The following is a 12,943-nucleotide window of genomic DNA, read 5'->3' on the forward strand; positions in this document are numbered from 1 at the left end:
GAGTATCATTTAACCCCCTCAGTGTCCCTGCATTACCCTGTACCCCTGCATTAACCCCTGAACCCCTGCATTGCCATATATTAACCCTTGCATTTCCATAACCTACCCCACTACCACCAATGTTTTAATCCTTTCCATATCTACAATTCCATGGCCATTAACCACTGCCTTGCCATCATCCCTGCTTTAACCCCTGCATTCCTTGCACTCCCATATTACATTCCCTGGCCATTAACCCCTGCCTTGCCATCATACCTGCTTTAACCCCTGCATTACCATTATATACCCCCTGACCCTGGTATTCCTGCATTGTTTTAACCCCTGTAGGGAAAGTTAGCGATAGGTGGGAGGGCGCAGTCATTATAAAGTGTATGTGTATGTTTAGCTAGAGATTTTGGGGTGGTATAATAGTGGGATTGTGTATTTTGTCTAGTGTAGTTAGGTTTAATATAGTGCTGTTATTGTAAAAATCGATGAGAAAATCAAGCTCTTTTAAACAACAGGAAATACTTTATTTATGATGCGGTAAAAACTTTCCTATCCTCATACTCAAGAAACAATCTACGCGTTTTGGACCCTCATGTTTCGGTCCTTAATCATGACATACATAACAAATATCAGGCAGTTTCCTATATACTCCTCTTGCACCTATCCGTATGGTTTAGGTGTCACATGATCGGAAACTACTTAATAAAATCAGAACACATGATATTCTTATAAAAACTTTCACAATCTGATAAAATAAAAAATCCAATAATGCAATGTTCGGCTGCAAATATTTTGTCAATTGTACTGCAAGATCAAATCATGTCTTTTATTTAAACCTGTGGGAAAACACGTACTTAACTGGAACATCCAGGAAGCCTCTCTGTTGAGGAGCTTCCTCCGATGATCTCCACTTCGCAGGGGAGCTGTAACCTTTTCTATGCCTTGTGCAGTCAGGGCTGAAGAATCGCCTCCATGTACTACAGCAAAGTGCAGACTGGCAGCAGAAACGTTCCGTGTCTTAAAATGGGGTATATCCGAGATATGTTTTCTTATTCTAGTTTTGATCTCATTTGTTGTGCAGCCTACATATTGAAGTGAACAGACCTCGCATGTAATTAAATACACAGCAAATTTAGTATTGCAATTCCTTGCGGTTTTCCGTGGATTCAAAGGTTCTGCCCACTTTCATGTGGCTGCAACAAATGCATTTACCATGTCCACACTTATAATTTCTTCTGCTAGTCAGCCAAGTCGGTTGTATTTTGGGAGCATCAACTTATAGACTAGGGCTCAGCATGTTTCCCAGAATAGGCGCCCGACGAGCCACACATTTAATGCCGCTCTTTGTGAACATGAACCAATCCCTGTCATAACTCAGTACAGGCAGATGCTTCTTAATGATTTGACATATGTCCCTAAACTTTTCACTGTAACAAGTAGAGAATATAATAGCTTTTTCCTTAGATGGATTATATTTGTCTCGTTTATCTTTCTTAGTATTTTTTGGAAAGATTAGTGATTTTCTATCCAGTGATAATGCAAGATCTTTACAGCCTAGAGTCATCTGTGGGGCATATAGCCTGTGCTCCAATTTTTTTTTGACCTTATTAGACTCCTGCATGAATGTATCCGCATCAGTACAGTTACGTCTGACGCGGATCATTTCCCCTTTGGGAATATTACGGATAACATGGGGGGAGTGGCATGAAGTTGCCAATAATATAGTGTTGCCCGATGTGTCTTTCCTATATGTGGAGGTGTGAATCCCTGACACAGCTACGTCACCCCTGTGATGTAGATCCAGGAAGTGAATAGACATGGCATTGTAATGGCAATCAAAATAAATAGTGTCAAGACATTGATTTAGATAAACAAAGAAAGATGGTATGGCCGCCACATCACCCGACCATATGAACAACAGGTCGTCGATGTAACGGCAATACCATCGTATTGACTCGGAAAAAAGATGCGTGTCCATGAGGAGAAAACTCTTCTCCCACCACGCCATAAAAATATTGGAAGAACTTGGCCACCATGGACACGCCTGACATCTGCAAGTAATATACATTGTTATACATAAAAAAAATTATGTTCCAGGAGAAAACCCACCACCATTTCGATATATTCCTGCAATATCGGTGTGTAATCACTATACGTATGCAGGAACCAACAAAGGGCCACCAATGCAAGGTTATGTGTGATGTTTGTATACAAGGTCTGCCGTAATCCAGGCATATGTATCTCTCCATTCAAAATCCTCAAATGCCTGCAAAACTGACCCGGTGTCCTTAATATATCCAGAGATTAAAGGAACAAGCGGTTGGAGAAGTGAATCGACCCATTCAGATAGTTTTTATGAAAAAGATCCTATCCCCGCTACAAGGGGTCTCATGGGCGGGGAAAAAATATTCTTTAGAATTTTTGGCAATGCATGAAAAATTTAGATAATTGGATGATCTACATAAATATAATCTACTTCTTTCTGATAGAAAATTCCCATCTCCAAACACCTGGCCAAAATATGTGAGATTTTCTCTTGAAATAATGAAAGAGGGTTGCCACAAAGTTTTGTATACACTGACATATTAGCTAACATTTTCTCAACTTGTGGAGTAATGCCGGTGAGGATATTTTAGTCCCGAAAACAAATAGAAATAGAACCCCAGGTAAATTTAAGGCCCTGCAAGAATTAAAACAGAGACAGGATTTAATTATCAAACAGGCTAATTAGGGGGGAGGGGGTGGGGGCAGTGGTAGTGCTAGACAGCCTCATTTATTAAACACAAGTGAAAATTTTTTTTTGCTGATATGTCAGTGTATACAAAACTTAGTAATTTGTCGTGTATTTAATTACATGCGAGGTCGGAGGTGGTGCTCGGTGGAGCATGCGTGCGTTTCCAGCGTGATGTGATCCCGCTCCGAGATACTGATGCCGCGCGGCCGTCGTGCTGAGACCGTCCTGGTTACTGCCTTGGAGCTGCTTTAGCTAGCGTAAATGGGGCCGCCTTGGATACTGCCTTGAAGCCGGCTGCCACTATCCGGTGCCGCGTTAGTTACTGTTTTGCCTGTCCCTCCGCTCATTCCTTGGATGTCCGGCTGTTTACTACCTGGTCTCACGTGGATGCCCTGCCGCCTGCTGGTCGCCTTCCCCCTTTGAGGTGTGGTAAGCATGTGAGGAGCTCTCTGGCTATAGGAGACCGGGAGGTGATGAAATAGCATAAGACCAAGGAGAGACAGCGGGTAACTTTACTCAAGGAGCGTCAGTGTTCTCTTCTCTCCCTCTGATCCCTGATAGTGTGGCGAGAAACTTACAGGTCCTCTTTTCTGACCGGGATTGCGCCACTTCAAGTGGATATAATAGCAAGTGAGAGTGCGGGCTGGAGGGATAGAGGGGGCCATGATAACAGGTCCTAAGAGTATATGTGGGAATTGTGTGCCCCCCCCTCTCCTAATTATAGCCGGCACCTAGAAATTGGACCACGGCAGAGATGGAAGGAATGCTAGTGACTGTGGGCTTCTGGCCATAAGGATTAAGCAGAGGGTGTGCTGTTTGTTCAGAAGTTCTCGGCTGGGGAGTTCATAACTGGCGGCCAAAAAATACGGTGTGCTAATTGTGTTAATCAGGCCTGATATATACGATTCTGACAATATGCACTCGGAATATTTGGAATAGTTGGAATTCCAATTGGAATTCCATATGAAGCACCCCCTCCCTTCGTTGCAGTACACAGGTTGAGGTCGCAGGCATTGATGTTACCTGGTTTTTCTGCAGTAGCCCACCTTTCTTTTAAAGCATCGCATCGGCATATGCATGCGCATCGACGTATGTGCGCGACGCGCGATGCAGTGACGTCAGTCATCGTGAGATGTGAAGGCGGCGCATGCGCAGAACAATCTGCCAGGACCCGAAGTGTAGCGTACATGGGGCGGAGCTAAGTGCGCCTGCGCCAGTGGCCAATAGTGAAAGTAGGGCACCGCGCAGGCGCGTCGCCTCCGATATATATGCTACAACTTGAGGATACACTGCTATTTTCGCCGGGCATCATAGTTCTCATGCTAGTATCGATAGCATGAGGGAAGGTTCCACAGTATATAAAATATAAGCATGGGGACACTCTCCACCAGATGCATACTGTGGACCCATATTAAACAAAAAAAGGGACACAATATAGATGCATATGTAGTCCATACATACGGGCATTGATATGTAAGCACCGTATGGGTGTACATCGATGGGCATCAGGATATATGTCCATACAGTGTACACCTGAACAACCCTGATATGGGTATATAGTAAATGGAGAATAGTATTTGTGGTGGTTTAATATTTAAATTTCTTAACCGTGGCTAGAAAAGAGACTCAAAAAGGGAATGGTGGGCACCATGAAAGGTAGAATCCATTCTACCAAAGTATGGCGGGGGGTTCATCATTAGGACAGACACTACAGGAAGCAGCCAAAATGGAGCTGTTCATTCAAACCTCTAGGGGATACTGTGTCAAGTTGAAATGTCCAGCGTGCTTCCCGCTGTAGTAGGAGACGGTCCCAATCCCCGCCACGTGTAGGTGGTGGGATTTTGTCAATGCCTATAGCCCTAATACAGCTGGGGTCCCCGCCGTGGTTGTCATTCACATGCCGGGCCACTGGTGTATCACGCTCATTCGTGATGTCACCCAAGTGCTCCCCGAGACGTCTACGCAGCTCTCTTTTGGTCTTTCCTATATATTCAAGTCCGCACACGCATGTGATCTTGTAGATCACACCCCGTGTGCGGCAATTAATGAAATCCTTGATGGTAAAGGACTTCTGTAGATTTGAACTGAAGAAGGTTTTACTGCTTTGTCCCGTCCCCTCTCAACAACGGAAATGACAGTCCTTAGCAAGGGACTTACCTTCGTCCCGACACATCGCTTTGATTGATATTTTTGGATGGGTCAAGGACCTCCACCTCTTTATCCGCAAACTGAGGTGGCACAAATTCCACATCAATATAGATAAGCGAAAGTGTCGGGACCTGGGGATCCCCCTCGATCTGCTAGATGATGTGAAACTACTTCACAGTCTGTCTGATGTTCTGGACAAAAATGAAGGGGAAGGCCCCTTCACCTCCCTGAGGAACAGCAGCAAGAAAATGCCACCGGCAGCTGAAGTCTCTTGCTGGGACGCTTTCTTGCAATTGGTCCTCAGGGATCTTGCAGATATTCGACCTTCCTCTCCTAGTCGTAACTACTCGGCTGAGGAATGGAATGCAATACAGTCCCTGAAGAGAGATCCCAGTATTACTATTAAACCCTCCGACATGGGTGGTAATACTGTGATACTAAATACCACGAATTATGTAAATATGTGTCAACAACTACTCAATGATAGAAACAACTACACGGTACTCTCATATAATCCCACTGTGACTTTTTTGGGAGAACTAAAGGGGATTTTAAATGAGGCGAAAGGAGGAAAGATCACCTCGGAGGAAGTATTCGAATTCCTCTACCCAAAGAATCCAACCATGGCAACATTTTATAGTCTCCCAAAAATCCACAAAGAGACTAGCCCTGTCAAGGGGCGTCCAATAGTTTCTGGGATTAACAGCTTATGTCAGAAGGCAGGCATATACATAGATCGCATCCTTATGCCTTTTGTGGTATGCCTGCCATCCTACATTCGCGATAGTATGGACCTCTTGCGGAAAATTGATGATGTCACCATTGAAGATAGCAGTATCCTGGGCAGCATAGATGTAGAGGCCCTATACTCCTCCATCCCCCATGAGGCAGGACTCAGGGCAGTCGAGTATTAGCTCAACATGAGGGGAACCCAGTATAGGGCACATAATCAATTTGTGCTGAAGCTATTAAGATTCCTCTTAACGCACAACTTTTTCCTTTTCAATACTAGGACCTACCACCAGCGCAGGGGCACGGCAATGGGATGTTCTTGTGTGCCTTCCTATGCCAATTTGCTCCTGGGCTGGTGGGAGGCAACAAAGGTCTTTGGTGACACAATGTCGTCATGTACCGGGCCCATACTCATGTGGGTGCGGTACATAGACGACATCTTTGTCATATGGAATGGCACGAAGGAGTCCTTCTTAGAGTTTGTACTCAAACTTAACTCCAATGAAGTGGGATTACACTTCACATCAGAAGCAAACAGGGACAATCTGGCGTTCCTGGATATCAAAATATCCAGAGGTTCCTTAAATGAGCTTGACACTACAATCTACAGGAAGCCTACGTCGATGAACTCTGTACTACACTGGGACAGTGGCCATCCCTTTTCTCAGAAAAGAGGCATACTAAAAAGTCAATATATCTGCGCCTCAGACGCAACTGCTCCAGTAAGTCAGAGTTCGTCGACCAAGCAAAGGTCTTACAAAAACGGTTCCTTGATAGAGGATACCCCAATGATGTCCTAAAACCAGCATATCGGACCGCATTATCAGCAAAGCGGTCCGATCTCCTGGTGCCCAAGTTCAAAGAAGAGACCGAGAAGAAGATCCGCCTCATCGCAACGTTCGATGAGGCATCAGGACAGATCAGGGATATCCTTCGCAAACACTGGCCCGTCCTATTGATGGACCCCGAAATTAGGGAGACCGTCTTTAATTATCCGCAGATCTCTTTTAGGAGAAGCAGTAGCCTCAAAGATATGCTTGTCCATAGCCACTACACCCCAGCCACTCAAGGGGCGACATGGTTGGACCGTAAGATCAATGGCTGTTATAGGTGCAGTGGCTGTGTGTCCTGCAAGATATTACAAAGCAGTAAAACCTTCTTCAGTTCAAATCTACAGAAGTCCTTTACCATCAAGGATTTTATTAATTGCCGCACATGGGGTGTGATCTACAAGATCACATGCGTGTGCAGACTTGAATATATAGGAAAGACCAAAAGAGAGCTGCGTAGACGTCTCGGGGAGCACTTGGGTGACATCACGAATGAGCGTGATACACCAGTGGCCCGGCACGTGAATGACAACCACAGCGGGGACCCCAGCTGTATTAGGGCTATAGGCATTGACAAAATCCCACCACCTACACGTGGCGGGGATTGGGACCGCCTCCTACTACAGCGGGAAGCACGCTGGACATTTCAACTTGACACAGTATCCCCTAGAGGTTTGAATGAACAGCTCCATTTTGGTTGCTTCCTGTAGTGTCTGTCCTAATAATGAACCCCTCGCCATACTTTGGTAGAATGTATTCTACCTTTCATGGTGCCCACCATTCCCTTTTTGAGTCTCTTTTCTAGCCACGGTTAAGAAATTAAAATATTAAACCACCACAAATACCATTCTCCATTTACTATATACCCATATCAGGGTTGTTCGGGTGTACACTGTATGGACATATATCCTGATGCCCATCGATGTACACCCATACGGTGCTTACATATCAATGCCCGTATGCATGGACTACATATGCATCTATATTGTGTCCTTTTTTTGTTTAATATGGGTCCACAGTATGCATCTGGTGGAGAGTGTCCCCATTCTTATATTTTATATACTGTGGAACCTTCCCTCATGCTATCGATACTAGCATGAGAACTGTGATGCCCGGCGAAAATAGCAGTGTATCCTCAAGTTGTAGCATATATATCGGAGGCGACGCACCTGCGCGGTGCCCTACTTTCACTATTGGCCACTGGCGCAGGCGCACTTAGCGCCGCCCCATGTACGCTACACTTCGGGTCCTGGCAGATTGTTCTGCGCATGGGCCGCCTTCACATCTCACGATGACTGACGTCACTGCATCGCGCGTCGCGTGCATAAGTCGATGCGCATGCGCCGTTTCCATACCTTGTGACGGCTGACGTCACCATATTGCGTGTCGCGTGCATATGCTGATGCGATGCTTTAAAAGAAAGGCGGGCTCCTGCAGAAAAACCAGGTAACATCAATGCCTGCGGCCTCAACCTGTGTACCGCAACGAAGGGAGGGGGTGCTTCATCTGTCCCCTTCTTTATTTCCCTGTATGCTGTGCAACTATCTGTGCATTCTACTCCATCTAGGAGCCATTGCTCCTAGTGCTTCTTGTACCTGCTGGTGATTACTACTCCCAGCATTTGCTTGGCGGTGAACATCGTCTCCGGCAAGCGAATAATATTTTTTGGCCCATTCTATATATTCCCCTGATGAGAGGACTGTTTCTGCCTCAGAAACGTGCATGTTGGGATCTTTTCAGGGCTAAATAGGGAATGCAATTCCAGGGTTAGGTTCCGGACGTTGGCCCAACTAGTGGGACACCCCGTGGCTAGACCAACAGGACTATTGTAGGGTCGTCTAGGGATAGAACATCTTCCTGTGATCCCTCCACATCGTACCGACTCTCTGCTGTCAAACTGGACCACCCTAACAAGAAACATCGGAACGGAGGTGTCTGGAGAACCCACCATCTGTAGGGTAGGACACTGGGTTTCAACGATGCCGCCGTGCACCTTATGATATGAGTGTAGCTGTACATGTTTGTTGCACGGTTTCTTCTTTTTACACCTAATCATTGTATGTTTTCTGTTGTTTTGTTGTATGTCGTTGTGCATTATGTATACACCGCTAAATGCTCTTGTCTGCATCATTGCCTGAATTGTGCACATAAGGTGTCAGTATACATTGATTGCTACTACCTTGTTTTTGTGCACCTTAGGTACCAGTGCATACCAGCTCTTGTTACCTCCTAGTGTCCGACACTGATTGTATAAGTGTGGACACAGCTGTCACTGTTTCCAAAAAGAGTCCCCTTGAGTGTGGGGCAGTGGAAAACTGTATTGTGTACTCAGCTTCTAGTTATTTTGAGGGATATATCTCATTTATTTTATATTGTATCAAAAGTAAAAGTTAAGTCTTAAATAATCCAGATCACTATTCACTACTTCTTATTCCCCGATTATGCAAAAGAAACGGTAAACGAAAGAAGTCGGTTTATTGATATGAAAAAAATACTCCGGTCAAAAAATGGGAAATACTCAATTATGTTTCCGGCTAAGCTGAGGATTTAATGGGAGTGTAAAACATGTTTTTTTGATTCAGCAGAAGCGGCTCGAGAATGGGTTAAAGAAAAGAAAAAGAGTTGAGCGGGAGTTGGGCTGGACGGGGGGCCGTGGGGGGGGGGGGGACTGCTAGGTTAGAGAACAAGGGCTTAGGGTTTCCTGGGTCATTCAGGAGGGATGGGAAGGGTGGGTGTAAACGTGCTGGTTGTAATGGTTAGGAGAGGAGAGGAGAGGGGGGGGAGATAGAGGGGAAAAAAGAGAGATAAATATTTTTTTTTTCTGCCTCTCTTCTACCCTTCCTTTCCCCTCCCTCTCCCTTATTCGTTTTTGCGCCTCTCCCCTTGTCCCCTTGTTCTTCCTCCTTTTACATCACCGGGGGTCCTGATTAATATCCTTGGGAAAGGTAAAAGTTAAGAACAAATTATATGAGATTTATCTTATGGAATATTAGGGGGCTGAGCAGGGGATTAAAGAGAGTTGCGGTTTTTGATGCAATACAAAGGTCGCTTCCGGCTATAGTTTGTTTACAAGAAACACACTTGACAGATGAGACGATGGCTGGGGTTTATAGACCGTGGATGCAGCACTCTTTCAACTCAGTATATTCATCATATGCGAGAGTGTTGAGTATATTAATACATCGAGATATAGACATAAAAATATTAAAAGTAGTTACAGATAGGGAGGGCTGTTATGTCCTGCTGGACTGTATATTGGAAGGCAAAGCATGGTTAATAGCAAGTGTGTATATTCCGCCACCCTTCAAAATTGATGTCCTATTAAAAATTTATAATATTGCACTTGAGGCGAGGGATAAACCACTTTTAGTGATGGGGGATTTCAACAATGTGATGGATGTAAGATTAGATAGATGTAAAATAGGGAATATTCAAGGGCCCTGTAGGGAATCAAATTAAAAAAATATCACAGAAGAGATGGGATGGATAGACATTTGGAGGGTTATGTATCCAAACCTAAGGAAATACTCGTGTTTTTCAAAGACTCATAGGAGTCTATCATGGATAGATTTAGTTTTCACAAAAAAGGAAGGTTCACTAGAGATTTTAGGGGTGAAATATGCGCAACGGTGAATTTCGGATCACACTCCAATTAATATAAATATGAAAACACAAAAGTTAAAAAAAAGAGGGATGAAAATAAATATAGGATGGATAATTATGATGGGTATACACATTTTTTGAGATGAATGACGGTTCAGCGACAGTTAATGTGGTATGGGAGGCTGCCAAGGCCTTTATTAGAGGGATTATTACAAAATATACAGCAATATATAGGAAAGGAACAAGAGAGAAAATAATAAATCTGGAAAAAGAGACAGAAAAAAAGGACAAAAAGTAAATGGAAAATCCGACAGATCAAAATTATTTAGAGTGGAGTGAGAAAGTCTCTGAATTAAAGGATGAATTACTCTTATTGGCAGAACAGCAAAAAGAAAATTATGTAAGAGATAATTATATACATGCATTATATACATGCACATATACCTGGAAAAAAGTTCGCTGCCTTGGTAGCGGCTCAAACAAAAAAAATATATATATTTACTGTCTTACTGATGAAATGGGATATAAAGTAATTGAACAAACAGCCAAGATAGAACTGCTTCAAAAATATTTTGCTGATATTTATAGTAGTAAGATAAATAAAAACCCAGAACAAATACAACAGTTTTTAGATGGAATTACTACTTCTAGGTTAACAACAGATCAATGTATGTCTCTAGAAGACTCTATAACCCCTCTAGAAGTGAAGGAGATGTTAACTAGGCTAACAAAGAACAAGGCCCCAGGAATGGATGGTATTCCGTTTGAGGTGTACGCCCAATATAAAGAAATATTAATACCAAAACTGTTGGAGATGTGGGAAAGCCTCAATTACACTTATTTTAAAACCTGGTAAGGACCCAGCCTTAATGGATTCATATCGCCCTATTTCACTAATTAACACTGATAACAAAATATTAGCTAAGATTTTGGCAACTAGACTTAGGACTGTGGTCCCGTTGCTCGTTTATGAGGACCAATCGGGGTTCATGTCAGGGAAAACTACTACTGAGAATATTATGAGATATTTCTTGAGTACCCAGCTTGAACTCACAAATTGTGGAGAACGGATGATAGTAACTATAGACGCCTCAAAGGCCTTTGACACGATAGAATGACACTGTACCACATCAAAGGTTAGTATATAAAATGAGAATGCTCGGACTGGGAGAAAACGTCTGTAAGTGGGTAAGTAACTGGCTCAATGATAGAAAACGGAGGGTGGTTATTAACGGTACATACTCAGATTGGGTCACTGTCACTAGTGGGGTACCTCAGGGGTCAGTATTGGGCCCTATTCTCTTCAATATATTTATTAATGATCTTGTAGAAGGCTTGCATAGTAAAATATCAATTTTCGCAGATGACACTAAACTGTGTAAAGTAATTAACACTGAAGAGGACAGTATACTACTACAGAGGGATCTGGATAGATTGGAGGCTAGGGCAGATAAGTGGCAGATGAGGTTTAACACTGACAAATGTAAAGTTATGCACATGGGAAGGAATAATGCAAGTAACCCGTACATACTAAATGGTAAAACACTCGGTAACACTGACATGGAAAAGGATCTAGGAATTTTAATAAACAGCAAACTAAGCTGCAAAAACCAGTGTCAGGCAGCTGCTGCCAAGGCCAATAAGATAATGGGTTGCATCAAAAGGGGCATAGATGCCCGTGATGAGATCATATTCCTACTACTTTACAAATCATTAGTCAGACCGCACATGGAGTACTGTGTACAGTTCTGGGCTCCAGTGAACAAGGCAGACATAGCAGAGCTGGAGAGGGTCCAGAGGAGGGCAACTAAAGTAATAACTGGAATGGGGCAACTACAGTACCATGAAAGATTATCAAAATTAGGGTTATTCACGTTAGAAAAAAGACGACTGAGGGGAGATCTAATTACTATGTATAAATATATCAGGGGTCAGTACAGAGATCTATCCCATCATCTATTTATCCCCAGGACTGTGACTGTAACGAGGAGACATCCTCTGCGTTTGGAGGAAAGAAGGTTTGTACACAAACATAGAAAAGGATTCTTTACAGTAAGAGCAGTGAGACTATGGAACTCTCTGCCTGAGGAGGTGGTAATGGTGAGTACAATAAAGGAATTCAAGAGGGGCCTGGATGTGTTTCTGGAGCGTAATAATATTACAGGCTATAGCTACTAGAGAGGGGTCGTTGATCCAGGGAGTCATTCTGATTGCATGATTGGAGTCGGGAAGGAATTTTTTATTCCCCTAAAGTGAGGAAAATTGGCTTCTACCTCACAGGGTTTTTTTGCCTTCCTCTGGATCAACTTGCAGGATAACAGGCCGAACTGGATGGACAAATGTCTTTTTTCGGCCTTATGTACTATGTTACTATGTTTTTGATCAGTACAATGAAGAAAATGGGATTTGGTCACAGTTTTCTCTCATGGGTAAAGCTACTGTATACTGAAATTTCTGCAAGGGTGATAGTAAATGGAGAATACTTGGGTAGCATACAAATTGGCAGAGGGGTTAGATAGGGATGTCCCCTCTCCCCTCTGCTATTTGCAATAGCTATTGAGCCACTTGCGGATATGATTAGGCAAGATACAGAAATTGTGGGGTTTAGATATGGTACTCATGAGGAAAAAATTGCTCTATATGCGGATGATATTATGTTATTTGTGGGTTCACATGGATCACTCAATAGGATTTTTCAAGTATTTGATCAATATGGTAGACATGCAGGACTCAGTATAAACTGATCTAAATCAGCTTGTATCCAGATTGATCCTCTGAACAATTTTAGACCAGAGATGTTGGAAATTAAGATGATTAATGAATCTGTTAAATATCTGGGAATTCAGATTACCCCAGATCCTAATGATTATGTTCGATTGAATGTGGTTTAGAAAATTCAGGAATTCAG

This window comes from Bufo bufo, chromosome 6, assembly GCF_905171765.1.
Source record: "Bufo bufo chromosome 6, aBufBuf1.1, whole genome shotgun sequence".
In the NCBI taxonomy this organism is placed as follows: domain Eukaryota; kingdom Metazoa; phylum Chordata; class Amphibia; order Anura; family Bufonidae; genus Bufo; species Bufo bufo.